Genomic DNA, 14,859 nt, shown 5'->3' with positions numbered 1-14,859 from the left:
AAAGTGCAATGAGATGGTTTGAAAGCTACTTAAAAGACAGACAGCAATGTGTTGTCTGCGTAAATGAAAAATCTTCATGGAAACATGTTTCCTTGGGAGTGCCACAAGGATCAGTCTTAGGACCACTTTTGTTTTCTTTATATGTCAACGATATTTCATCGGTTCTGTCCTCCTGTAAATATCATTTCTATGCCGACGACCTCCAGCTCTACCTAAGCGTCAGACCTGAAGATGTAAACACTGCAATCGCTCAGATGAACGATGATCTGTCTTCAGTAGTGACATGGGCGAAAAACCTGGGGCTTAAACTAAATGCAAAAAAGACGCAAGTAATCTTAATAGCCCATCAGAAATTAATAAGTTCAGATTTCCGCGAACGGCTACCTCCTACTCTGCTCGACGGTACTCCAATACCATATCAGAAAACAGTGAAGAACTTGGGTGTAACTTTGGATGAGCATCTCAACTGGGCGGAGAATACAGTCGCAGTGTGCCGAAAGACGTCTGCTTGTCTCTATGCTCTCAAAAAGTTTCGGAACATATTTCCACAGGACTTGAAACGCCAGCTCGTGCAAGCACTCGTTCTACCGAACCTCCACTATTGTGATGTGATTCAACAAGGCATGAGCAGTGAAAACAAAAGACGGCTAGAGCTAACCATGAATGCCTGTGTGCGTTACACCTGCAACATTCGCCGATACGATCATGTTAGTGCTTCATACTCCCAGCTAGGGTGGCTGCGGCCGGACAAAATGCGCGACTACCACACTCTATGTCTACTCCACCGACTCCTCGAGGCGCAAACACCCCAGTACCTTGCTTCAGAGATTAAAAACCTGTCATGTCATCACAATCGAAACACGAGGTCACTCTTATTTGGTATCCTAACTGTGCCCACTCACAAAACAAAAACTTTTGCAAACTCCTTCTCAGTTGCCGCTGTCCGCCTCTGGAACAAACTGCCCCTTACCTTGCGCAAAATTCAATCTCCTGCTGCTTTTAAGAAGAAGTTGAAGCATTTCCTACTATCATCCTCATAAAGTTCTCCACAAAATTACTGTACAAGGACAATCCCCTCATATGTCAAATAGCAAAGCTAGCGTCTCCTATGTTGCTCCTGAGATGCCTTCCTCTTCATCTATCTCTATTAGCCACGCAATATTCTTTTCCTTTATATTTCCTTAATTATGTTTCATCATGTCTCTCTATTCTTCTCCTCCCTTCACCATGAGTCTCCCTCATACTCCCTGCTGCCAGCACTCCTATCTCAAATCTGTCTGTTCAATAATGTCTAATTATAACAGTACTTGTGATCTAAGAATATAAACTCTATATGTATGTATTTTTCCAGGTGTACCTTTCAAATTGTTTATTTCACTTTTTGTACTAGATGTAGTTTAACATGCCTACTAAAACATATGAATGTAAAATAAGTAGAATGCCTGGTTAGATGTAAGAGAGGGCCTGATGGCCCTAATCTTGCCAGGTTAAATAAATCAATAAATAAAATAAATAAATAAAAATAAAAATTGTTGTGGAGTTACACTCTTTGTGTAAACCAAGTTGACCACGTGAAGCATGTGGTGTAATCATCAAAGTAGCCCTCAGCTATTCTTTTTGGGGAAGATTTCACAGAGAGTTAGTATGAATTTAGTATACCAGTGTGTGGTAATTTCATGACGGACAGGATTGCGCTACGAACGTAACTTCTTTGGGTGAAAATTGAATCGGTTGGTTGTAGTTAATTTCCTCTTGCATATGTTTCAATATTTGCCGTGTGTTATTTTATGAATGCAATGTTGTATGCAGTCTCCCAATCTTGGCTCCATATTTGAGGTGTTCTGTAAGATTACAAACTCACATTTTCACAATGCTAAATAAGGCACCAGTTTTATATATGTATCACCGGTTGTTGTAAGATGACTATTAAAAGATTATAATTAATGTTAGTCTGGTTGGGAATTTGGTAAGCTAGACTGGATACCTGGTGGAACAGTTGGTCAGTAATGCAAGGTTAACTTCCCCAGATAGCCCACAGCTTTTAACCCGATTTTACTGTCTTGAATATCAGCACCGCTTTCAAAACAACTTAATGCATCAACATTACAATGGAGGGGACGAAGAGGGGGGCTTGCCTCCACCCAGGAGTACAGAGTTTTTATTCGTAACAGAATTCTCACACAATTGTAATTTTCGTGATTCTGCAAAACCTCTCGTTTAGCCAACTGTAGCGTTATGTGGCTGATAGCAGAGAAATAATATAAGGTGTCGCACGAAAAACCGGCCCGCCAATTACGCAGGATTTGTTGACGGCTACGAGCAGAATAGATAAACATGTAATAATTAGGCAGTGAGGAAATAACAAATAAGCTAATGCAAACAACAACTTCGAAACAATAGATGACGATTGGTAAGCGACAATGAGCAGTCTAGTACTCGGGGCCGATTTTTCGTGCGCCTCCCTGTAGCACTGAAATAATATTGTAGAAGTTATTGTATTCTCTTTACAAAATGTGACACCAGACATTTGATTGTGGAATGCGGTTTCATTCGGTTGTTAAGTCGGTCTGCCTTCCATAACATTGACCATGCTCTTTTACCTTGAATCAAATAAAGACAGAAACTGGCCACTTCCTTTGCACGTGTAATAAAAAAATCTTGCCTTTTTAGAAGAATGTCTTCTGCGGTTTATCGACATAGGAAGTAAGCTGATATGCTGTTTTGTTACCTGAAAAGATGTATGTATTACATACCACGTCATTTTATGTAATTTACGAAACTATGAAATACAGTTTAATTACCGGCCACGGACGCTGAATAGAATACGAAAAGAAACAGAAGTTCAGAGTTCAAAAAAGGTATGAAACAGATCTAGAATGGGCGTGCGCAGCGAACGAAACTAACAACCGTATACTGAACTAGCTATGACGAGATGTTGCCACAACTTTCACAGACGCACCACTGACGGGATTTCCCTACGCTCCACGCTGCACCAGTAACGCATCCGGGTGGCCAGCACCGACCAGTGCCTTGACTTCTGCGTAAATTACGTCACACACGCGCGTGGAAAACCCGCTCAGGCCTAGTGGGGCACCAAGGAAATTGCGAGCTCCACATGTGCGTCAGCCACGCTGTTCCATATTTCCCTCCCTTGCGACGAAATAGAGAAAATGGAGAGAGAGGGAAAGTATGAAATGATGTATAGACTGGATAGTTAGATAGTTTTTGAACGTAAAAGAAAGAGGAATAACATGGAAATAGAAAGAGCGGGTGGTACTCTAGCAGAAGAACCACAGGAGGTTTTGAACAGATGGCAAGAATATATTGAATGTCTGCATAAGGGGGATGAAATGCAAAGCGAAATTAAGGTTGAAGCGGAGCAATATGTGCCGGAAGATGGAAAGGGATTTACCATCTTGGAAGCAGAAGTAGAAGTAGAAAAGGCGCTGAAGGAGATGAAGAATAGGAAGGCATGTGGAATAGATGATTTGCCAGCAGAACTGTTCAAGAGTCTGGGAAACAAGGCAAGAAAAGAAATAGTCTACCTTTGTAATGAGATGTATGACAAAGGGGAATGGCCTGAGGACTTCGCTGCAACAGTTATGATACGAGTAGAGAAAAAGAGAAACACTAAAAAATGTGAAGAGCACCGGACCATCAGTCTAATTTCTCATGCAGCTAAGTCTTGCTGAGAGTGTTGAATAGAAGGTTGATTGGCAAGCTGGATAGAGGGATTGCAGAGGAGCAGTTCGGATTTCGAAGAGGAAAAGGAACAAGAGATGCTACTGGGCTCCTAAGGAGAAAGATATATGGAAAAGGGTAGAGAAATCTTTGCTGTTTTCATAGATTTGGAAAAGGCGTTTGACAGAGTTCAGTGGAACAAGCTGATGGATATCTTGAAGAGGAAAGGAGTAGATTGGAAAGAGAGACGACCGATACAGAATCTATATTTACACCAGAAAGTAAGGATAAGGATTGGAAATGAAATGTCGGAAGGAAGCAGCATTGGACGAGGTGTTAGACAAGGTTGTTGCCTTTCCCCACTGTTGTTTAACGTATACCTTGAAGAGATTATTGCGAAAAGCTTAGATGGGAAAAGAGGAATATGTATTGGCGGAAAGAGAATAGAATGTATAAGATTTGCTGATGACATGGTATTAGTGGCAGAAAGTGAGCGGACAGTGAATACAATGCTGAAAGATCTGAATGAAGCTTGTGTGGAATATGGGATGCAAATAAACACAGCAAAAACAAAGAGTATGGTCATCAGTACAAGACGCAGACTGTCCAGTATTAAAATAGGACAATCTACCATTAGCCAAGTAAGTGAATTTAAATACCTCGGAAGCACAATAACTGAAGACTTGAGATGTCACCAGGAGGTGAAAACTCGAACTGTCATAGCGAAGGAGGCATTCAACAGAAAGAGGAGACTTATGTGGCAAATTACATAAAGGACTAAGGAAAAGGCTTGGCAAATGTTTTGTCTGGAGCGTGGTGCTATATGGGGCAGAAACATGGACACTGAGACGAGAGGATGAAAAAAGGTTAGAAGCATTTGAGATGTTGATGTGGAGGAGAATGGAGAGAATAAGCTGGATGGAAAGAGTGAGTAATGAAAGAGTATTGGAGAGGGTTGGTGAGAGAAGATGTCTGCTGAAGGTTGTATGAGAAAGGAAAAACAACTGGTTGGGACATTCATTGAGAAGGGAGTGCTTGCTAGCAGATGCTTTGGAAGGATTGGTTTGTGGGAGAAGACTGAGAGAAAGAAGGAGATACAGGATGATAGATGACATAATGGGAAGAGGAAATTATGCGGACCTGAAGACGATGGCAGAAGACCGGACAGCCTGGAGAACTACCATGTGAAAACCTGCCTTTACGCAGAACACTGATGATGATGATGATGATGATGATGATGATGATGATGACGACGATGATGATGATGACGATGATCCTCACCCCCCTCCTCCCCCCTGCAACCCTACATCCAGTACGATTCCACCTGTTTGGCCGCATTGCGTCATCTCCAGGGTCAATGCCCTACGTCTTCGGCCTTGAGCTGGTGACATGCATATACATCCGTCAATGCCACGTGCCTCCTTTGACTATTTTTCTTTCATTTCACAATTTAATATCATGACACTTAACGGTCTTAGTATATAACAGCCTACTTCATGAAAAAGAATGACAACTCAAAATGGTTAAGTTTTGATTGTAACAAAACCTCAACATCGTTATGGCAGAAAGTTTTTCAGTGTCGCCTAACATAAGAGAAAATGAACTGAAGTGAACTCTATGAAAACGAAAAATCATACACTGATAAGCCAAGGAAACTGGTACACGTGCCTAATACAGCGTCGGAATACCCGCGAGCATGCGGAAGTGCTGTAACATGACATGGCATGGACTAAACTAGTGACTGGAGTAGACTGCTGGTCCACTGACACCATGAATCCTGCAGGGCTGTCCATAAATTCGTAAGAGTACGAGAGGCTGCAGATCTCTTCTGAACAGCACGTTGCAAGGCATCCCAGATTTGCTCAATAATGTACATGTCTGGGGAGTTTGGTGGCCAGCGGAAGTGTTAAAAAAAATGGTTCAAATGGCTCTGAGCACTATGCGACAACTTCTGAGGTCATCAGTCGCCTAGAACTTAGAACTAATGAAACCGAACTAACCTAAGGACATCACACACATCCATGGCCGAGGCAGGATTCGAACCTGCGACAGTAGCGGTCGCTCGGTTCCAGACTGTAGCGCCTAGAACCGCGGAAGTGTTTAATCTCAGAAGAGTGTTCCTGGAGCCACTCTGTAGCAGTTCTGGACGTGTGGGGTGTCGCTTTGTCCTGCTGGAAGTGCCCAAGTCCGTCGGAATGCACAATGGAGCTGAATGGATGCAGGTGATCAAACAGGATGCTTACATACGTGTCACCAGTCAGAGTCGTATCTGGATGTGTCAGGGGTTCCCTATCACTCCAACTGCACACGCCCCACACCATTACAGAGCCTCCACCAGCTTGAACAATCCCCTGCTGACATGCACGGTCCATGGATTCATGAGATTCTCCGCATACCCGTACACGTACGAGACTCGTCCGACCAGGAACATGTTTCCAGTCAACAACAGTACAATATTGGTGTTGATGGGCAGAGTACCATCATAATCTTTGTTGAGTGTCTCATTTCCCCTGGTGTGTAGACAGTACCTGTGCCAAACTGTTTACCAGACTATCATTACAGCTTCGCAGTGAAATCAGTTAGTGCTTACCACGGAAATCAGTGTTTACATGTTTAAATATGCCCTCTCTTTCACCGTGACTGTCTGTCTCCTCTCTCATTCTCTTTTACTTTCGCTCAGCACTTTTATCAAATTTGTTTTACGTTTACTCCGTCCACTGCTTCCGAATGTGTTGTTCCTCACTCTGTCGATCTAAGTGTTTTGTTTCATGACCTAATATAATGTGTTTCTTGCTTCCCCTTGCTTAGACATAATATGTAAATAGTTAAAATACCACATCATTTTAAAGCTGAAAGTATTTTTTTAACATATAGTGAAAACCAGGAAATATCCTGCAACCATGTGCTAGTAAACCTGTAAAAACAATACACAGAACTTTAACTGCCCATACCATACGAAAAATAATAATTATTTGCTCTCCATCCCATTTATGTAGGCCTCAAAATAGAAAACATAGACGACACAAAATATCACTATAGCCAAACTAGTATTCTGAGTGAAAAGACATTACTATTGTTATTGTATTTCTTTTCTTTTGTGTAGTTTAGCTCCTTATTGCTTTCAATGTTTTCTGATTTCGTTCTAGTTACACGTATAAACGGTTGCTCTACTTTTCACAAAAAGCTATGTTACTGTGCTAAACTGATTAAGCAAGCAGTAACGAGCGTTGTTCGAGGGACACTCACAAATTAAAGAGACCCACGAAAAAAAAGACCTGGACACTAGCAAGAGAGGTCAATTTATCGTACTGAAAAACGTAACACATACGGTGTTTTGTAAAACGTAATTTGTTATTCTGTAACAAAAAGTATAACACGTTAAAAAAAAGAAGAAAGATGGAAGTCCTCTCATTTTTTTTCTAAAGGTTTTTTTTCAACACAGGTCCTCTTATTTCAAATATATGGCATTTCAAAGATAACATAATAAAAAAGGCACGTGTACTTGCACGAACTTTACTTGAATGTCCAATCGTATTTGGCTGTTTGCTAGTTTTGATTATTACAACAAATATTATATTAATAACCATCGATAAGTAAATGATCAAACGTATCATGTTTTCCTTGAAACGTATACCTATTGTGATTTGCAAAATCCCTTACAAGGCACACACAGCTGTTTTGCGTCACGATGCTTCGATCAGCAGACACTGTGATGGGCGCCATTGGCCAGTTAACTTGCGTAGCTGAGACGTTGCTAATGTAACAAGAACGAATAGTGACACGTGCAATTTTTTTTAAAGTCACAAAATTTATGTTAAAAAATATATCGGCTCAACCACTTGTTTATAATGTAAAACACTAAAATTGACGCGTTTCGGAAGTCAAGCTTCCATCATCAGAATAATAAAAAGTAAAAGAACCTGTTAAAACTCGCTAAAATGGAACATGCACCAGGCACAATAAAATTGATAATAAAATTAAAACATCGTGGCTACTTCCCTTGTTGCAGCCGTCTTCCAAGGTGCATCTCCACATAGTCGTCAAAATATAAAAAACTCTAAAATGGTGTCCCTACGGTGTTCAATCAACATCTAACCACACGGCTCTCTCCTCTATCGTCGTAGACCGCCTGTACGTCTTCGTTGATACCACACACCAAGTAGCCAAACACGACACAAACGCGAGTGAGCTCACGCGCAAGTAAACAAGGAAGTCACAGAGATGATACAAACAGATAACGTATACATTTTCCAAGGACCTAATGAAATGATGGTAATCTGCCAATTGCTAAAAATGTAGTTACTAAAAGAAACCAGTGAAATGTTTGAAAAAATTATTTGTGTCACCAGTTTGCTGTTCATTCAGTGTGTTCTGATCATCCACGCTACGTATCGTAATTTCCAGCTGTTCTAGTAGATCCAGCTTTTTGCCTTTGTCCTGACTATGTAAAATAACGAGATCCTGATCTATTCCCAACATGGGGTGTCCCGTTTCCCAAATATGCGTGGCTACAGCTGACTTTTCGAAATTATTACGCCGGAAAGCATCGCCATGTTCTTTGTAACTTACTTTAAAGGACCTACCAGTTTGGCCTACATAGCTTGCCTTGCACGTGTTAAACTGAATTTTATAGACCCCAGCTCTCTCATATTTATCGCTTTCCTGCTGTACATTATTTCTAAGTTTAAATCGCTGCGTATTATTTGTCTGAAAAGCGAAAAATGGCTCTGAGCACTATGGGACTCAACTGCCGAGGTTATTAGTCCCCTAGAACTTAGAACTAGTTAAACCTAACTAACCTAAGGACATCACAAACATCCATGCCCGAGGCAGGATTCGAACCTGCGACCGTAGCGGTCTTGCGGCTCCAGACTGCAGCGCCTTTAACCGCACGGCCACTTCGGCCGGCTCTGAAAAGCGGTATCAACTTTAAAAAGTTTGTAAATGTTGGCCACTTTTTGCGAAATATCACCGAAGTATGGTATTGTGACTCTCGTAATATTATTTGCGGTATTCTTCCTTGCATTCGCGCGCTGTTTCTGTCGTATTAATTTATTGACAACGTTTTGGTGACATCCATTAGCTCTGGCTAGTTGTTTCACGATGTTCAGCTCAGTCATTCTGTCTTCTTCATTCATAAGGACTCTAAAGTCTCTATCTATCAAAGATCTAAAAGCAGAAAGTTTTTGGCTATTAGGATGGCAGGAATTATTTTGAATCAACACATCAGTTGTGGTTGGTTTCCTAAATATTTTAAAAACATGCCCACCATTTCGTTTCCCAATAGTTAGGTTGAGAAATTGCAGTTCACCATTTTTCTCTTCTTCCACAGTGAATTTAATTTTACCGTGTAACTCGTTAAATTTATTTACTATTTCTGCGACTTCTTTTTCTTTTCCATTAATAAGAAGCAGCGTATCATCTACATAGCGTTTGTAATATACAATTTTATCCACGGGACGTTGCGGGTTAACGAGGAGTCTTTTTTCCAAAAGGATTTATAAAGATGTCTGCTATGGTTCCAGATATACTGGAACCCATAGCCAGTCCATCTTTTTGCATATAAAATCTATTGTTAAAAGAAAAATAATTATATTTCAGAACGAATTCTAACAGTTCGATGAAATCGACTATTTCTTGCTGAGACAGTGTTTTGTACTTAAGCAAATTTTCTGTGACGACCTTAACGGGCTCATTTACCGGGACATTCGCATAAATTTTCTCTGCCTCGTGATGACTGGGTGTTGCGTGATGTCCTTAGGTTAGTTAGGTTTAAGTAGTTCTAAGTTCTAGGGGACTGATGACCATAGATGTTAAGTCCCATAGTGCTCAGAGCCATTTGAACCACATTCCCATAAAGGTTTTTAATGTCTAGAGATACTAGGCGGGCCGTGTCAGCGAGTTTTAGCGAGTTTTAACAGGTTATTTTACTTTTTGTTATTCTGATGATGGAAGCTTGACTCCCGAAACGCGTCGATCTTAGTGTTCTACACTATAAACAAGTGGTTGAGCCGATATATTTTTTTAACATTGACATTCACAACCATGACCTCTGATCCAGAATGGATAAAATCAAAGCACAAAATTTATATTTTTACTGCGAAAATGGAGGTGACAAACCGATTCTTCGACTACTGTAGACGATGAATGTCATGAAAATTCAATGCATAATGCAGTTGCTAAACGTCATTTAAAAATTCCCTTCGTGGGACCTTACTGATATAGAATCATCAGCTACGATTTTCTGTGGATGCAATGCCGATTCCAGAAAAACTTCATTGGTGTACCGGCGAGGTGCTGGGACTAAAGATACTTATTACTGCATGAACTTTTATTGACGACCTCATTCATTCCGACGAAGCATATTAAAGTCTATTCTGTGGAGCCGAAAAATTTCCGATGATGAAGATAATGAGCCAGTCGAAAAGAAGGCCAAAGACAGGTATATTCCGTTGGAGACAGGAGTAGCGAGACTGGCAAAAGAACACGTCACGTGTTACCTACAAACTCTACAAAGCTCATGCAAAAACACCTATTAATGTTTTCATTCTCTGCCCTTTCAAATGTCGTATGTGAAGTAATATGACCAGTGTTGCAAAATATATGCAATAAAAAAAATGTTGGCCGCTACTTGATCCAGAGATTCACGGATTTCGGAGACTGGGCGCTAAATAAACGCTTGACCGCCGCCACCTTCCTGGCCAGAATGGCAACGCACCGGCACATGTGCGACACGCTAAAACTTCACTTCCGACATTCTCGAATTTTTTAACGAGGAGAGGTCCCCAGCGGTGCGATAGACTTCTTGAAATATACGGTGATTTAGGTTAAGATCCCACTTGTCATACTGCAGCCATTCACCCTGGTGGGCCCTCGGTTGCGAGTAAATGACGAAAAAATAAAAAAAATGAAATTTTGTGTGACACTCAGTAACAATAATAACGCAGCTTTACGTAATGTGGTCGCGTGTTATAATGGACAGGATAACAGTTACCCAGGCAAGAGGTCGTGGGTTCGAGTTTTGTCAGCTGCACTAATTCTTTTTATTTCTAAATCTTTATCGAAATTACTTCGATCATTATTGTTATTTGATTAACTGGTTTAAATGACGTTTTCATTTCTATTCCTTTGTCACATCATTTTAATCACTGCAAAAACTTTTTCATTTGTTTCATTTTTTTCTTTATATCATTATTGTTCCAATCGAAATTTTTGTGAATATGAATTCAACTATAATATTCAATTATTTGAAAACTCTGATCTATTGGTTGAAAAACAGTAAACGAAATAATCTATTTATATGATGAAGCAATTGACAATCGACTAAAGGCATGGAAAAAATGGAACAGTAATAAGAAACACGAATACTGGGAAGAGTTTAAAGAAGAAAGGAAAAAGACAGCAAAAATCATCAGATCAGTGAAAAGAAAATATGACAAAGACAGATTAGAAGAAATGGATTCTGATTTCAAAAGGAACAACACTAGAGACTTCTATAAGACTTTCAGAGAAGTTTTAACAGGATTCCAGTCACCAAGTTTACATTTTAAAGATAAAAATGGAAAAGTGGTTTTAAGCAATAAAGAGAACTGCCAAATCTTAGCTGAATACTTTGAAAATCTATTAAATTGTGAGGAGCCTAATGACAGGTTACAGTTTCAAAAACCACAACATGAAAATCCACTGTCGGAACCACCTACAGTAGAAGAAATAGAAAAGATTATCAAAGCATTGAAGAATAAGAAAGCACCAGGTGAGGATGGGATAGTGGCAGAAGTGTGGAAACTAGGGGGCTTATCCGCATGTCAGAAAATTCATAAAGTAATTAAAGACATTTGGACAAAAGGAATCATACCCAGTCCCAGTGACTGGAAACAAGCATTGATCCACCCTCTCCATAAAAAAGGAGATAAAACAGACACCAACAACTACAGGGGCATATCCTTGTTACCAGTGACATACAAAATACTTTCTAAAGCACTTTTAAATAGAATAGAGGAACAAGCAGGACCTAATATAGGAGATTATCAAGCAGGATTTAGAAAAGGTAGATCATGTGCAGAACAGATTCTTAATTTAAAAACAATTTTGAGAGTGAGAGCTATACAAAATAAAAATACAGTAGTTACTTTCGTAGACTTCAAGAAGGCCTACGACTCAGTTGACAGACAAACATTATTCCAGATACTTTATGAATCAGGGGTAGATTAAAACACCAGAAGACTTGTTGAACAAACGCTCACAGATACAACATCAAGAATTAAGTTTCAAGGCGAAATTTCTGAACCATTCAAAATCAAAACAGGAGTTCGACAAGGTGACAGAGTGTCCCCAATTCTCTTTAACTTGGTTTTAGATAAAGTAGTAAAAACATGGGAAAACACATTAAAAAACAGAGGCACAAAGGGTATAAACATGGGCCAAGGAAAGAACAAATTTGAAGTAAAATGTTTAGCCTTTGCGAATGATATGGCATTGATAACTGAAAACCGAACAAACGCAACAGTTATGCTTGATATGTTACACGAGATTGCGCGAAAAGACTGGGCTAAAAATATCCTACGAAAAAACCGAGTATATAGAACACAAACATAATACAGAAAAGTTTATGAAAACAAAGTATGGAAAAATTAAAAGAGTTGATAGATTCAAATACCTGGGGGAGTGGATCCAAGCCAATGGACTGGATAACACAACAAATAAAGAAAGAATAAAAAAGCTGGAATTTGCATATAAATTAACACAAAACTACTACAATAAGAAATCAATATCCATACAAGCAAAGATTAAACATTATAATTCAGTTATTAGGACACAAGCAACATATGGATCAGAGTACCTAACATTGTATAAGAAAGGCAGATTAAGAGAACTAGAAAAAAGAGGGAGAAAAATATTAAGAAAAATTCTAGGTCCTGAGAAAAACAAGGAAAATAGGTGGATTAAAAGGAGAAATGAAAACCTATACAAAAATACAGAAAAGATCACAGATACAATGAGGAAGAGACAGCTAAAATTTTATGGACATTTAAAAAGAATGGAAGAAACATGTATTACAAAGAAAATTTTTAATTACGTTAGTAAGCTGAAAAACACTGTAGGATGGATAAAAGCAGTAAAGAAAGACGCCAACAAAATAGGTGTTACAGAAGAAATAATACGTGACAGGAATAACTTTAGGCTACTTATAGAAAACGCAAACTATGAAGAAGATGCGCCAAAACCTCGACCCAAGAGAGTGTGGACAGATGAGCAGAGACGAGCAGTTGGCGAGAAAATGAAGAAGTACTGGGAAGAACGGAAGAAAAAGAAACACCATAAGTCTTAAGTTGTATGCGGTCCATAGCTGGCCAAATTCATAATTAGAAAAAAAATTGCACAATAATGTGAAATATCTATTTTCGTTAAAAGATGTGCGTTTTTCTGCACAGTAATTGTCATACACAGATTTAATACCTAAATACCTATTGCCCTAGGGACAAAATAAAGCATACGAAAATTGAAATGAAGGACAGGTTTATAAGCGAAACGGAATTCAAACAAAATGATAAATAGACATAACGAACGCAATAATGTGGGCAAAAAAGCAGGGTGATAAAAGCAATTTCAACAAAATTAATACATAAACCTGTTGAAAAACACATGAACAAAGATTTCAAGTGGGCAAAGAGCGACAGGAAGAAAAATGACAGCAAGTGACAGCAAGCGAGTGGACATTATGATAAAATTATGTGACAAAGGAATGGAATTCAAAAATTGCATTTAAACCAAATATCTGAATAAAAGTAATGATCAGAGTCATTTCGATAAAGATTAAAAAAAAACAATGAATTTGAAACACCTGACGAGATTCAAATCCACAACCTCTTGTATGTGAAGCTGCCACCCTATCCATTATAGCACGCAACCAAGCTATGTAAAGCACATATTTTAGCGCTACACAGTGTCACACAAAATTCTGATTTTTTTTTCGTTAATTACTCGCAAGCGAGGGCCCACTGGAGTGAATGTCTGCGTGTGTGATACGTGGAATCTCAACCTATATCAGCGTATAGGTAGTTTCGAAAAGTCGATCGACCGCTAGGGACCTCTCCTTGTAAGCAGTACGCCTTATTAATTACGAATTACGTTGTCCTCCTAGCGAACTACTAAAAGTGTACAACGTTTGGAGTGATAGTGATGATGTTTTGTTTCTGGTACGTTCAACTGCGCGGTTATCGGCGCCCGTACAAATTCCCATTCTCTCCGATCTCGCCACTGTCATAAATAATGATGAAACATCACAAACACCCGGGCGGAGAAAACCCCCAACCCGCGCAGGAATCGAACCCGGGACGACGTGATACAGAGGCAGCATCGGTAGCCACTAGACCGCGAGCTGTGTCCTTAAACTAAATCCGTGATCCAAACGTCGTGGCCGCGCTTTGTGGGATGTAAACAGGACGTTCTGACATTTCGCGGCTAGCCACTACCAGCAACGTATTGTGCAACACTCGAGAGTACACATAAGTTTCATTTCTCGTAAATATGCTCCCGGAATCAATGAAGGTGATGAGTAACGTGATGGATCGGCGCTCCTACCTGGCGTGTACGCGCACACATACACACACAAAACTCTGTTATCCTGTAGAGACGGAACTCAGCGCTGCCTGTTCTGCGACGTCCTCCCGCTGCCACGCCACGCAAGTGACTGTACCAGAACTGTAGCGGCAACACCTCTGGGGTCACATGACTCGCCCCGCCCTCTCCCCCCCCCCCCCGGAGTCCTGGACTGCTGGAGGGGGAGAGGTGGCGGCCGAACGGACACGGCCTGAGCGCTTCTTGCAACATCTTTCCTGTAATACGAGGTTTCTCCGGAAAATACGTATAAAAGTTGAATAATAACTTTATTTTACAATTATTCAGGTATTGCAATATCGTCTCCTTCAACGTACTCGCCCTGAGACGCGATACACTTCTGCCAACGCCTTTTCCACTGTTGAGAACATTGCTGAAAGTCTTCAGTTGTGACGTTGTTCAGTTGCCGTGTCGTTTCCGCCTCGATGGCTTCCACATCTCCCAAGTGCCTTCCCCGAAGCACCATTTTGCATTTCGGGAACGTGAAGAAGTCACACGGGGCTGAATCGGGTGAATAAGGCAGGTGGTCTGTCACGGTGATTGAGCTTCGGGCCAAAAACT

At 40.2% G+C, this 14,859-nt stretch overlaps 1 protein-coding gene across 1 annotated transcript in view; it reads right to left on the bottom strand.

Annotated features, from left to right (window-relative positions):
- The window catches only part of LOC126213480 (poly [ADP-ribose] polymerase tankyrase-2-like), an 85,714-nt gene extending 71,321 nt beyond the window's left edge, over positions 1-14,393 (bottom strand). Inside the window, exon 1 of the mRNA XM_049941259.1 lies at positions 14,263-14,393. The gene's annotated coding sequence lies outside the window, so the exon portion shown is untranslated. The remainder of the gene's footprint in view (positions 1-14,262) is intronic.
- Between the last annotated feature and the right edge of the window lie 466 nt (positions 14,394-14,859).

The sequence above is a fragment of the Schistocerca nitens genome, chromosome 11, assembly GCF_023898315.1.
Source record: "Schistocerca nitens isolate TAMUIC-IGC-003100 chromosome 11, iqSchNite1.1, whole genome shotgun sequence".
NCBI lineage: Eukaryota > Metazoa > Arthropoda > Insecta > Orthoptera > Acrididae > Schistocerca > Schistocerca nitens.
Note: the sequence above shows the minus strand (reverse complement) of the source record. Positions and strands in the feature narration are given on the sequence as shown.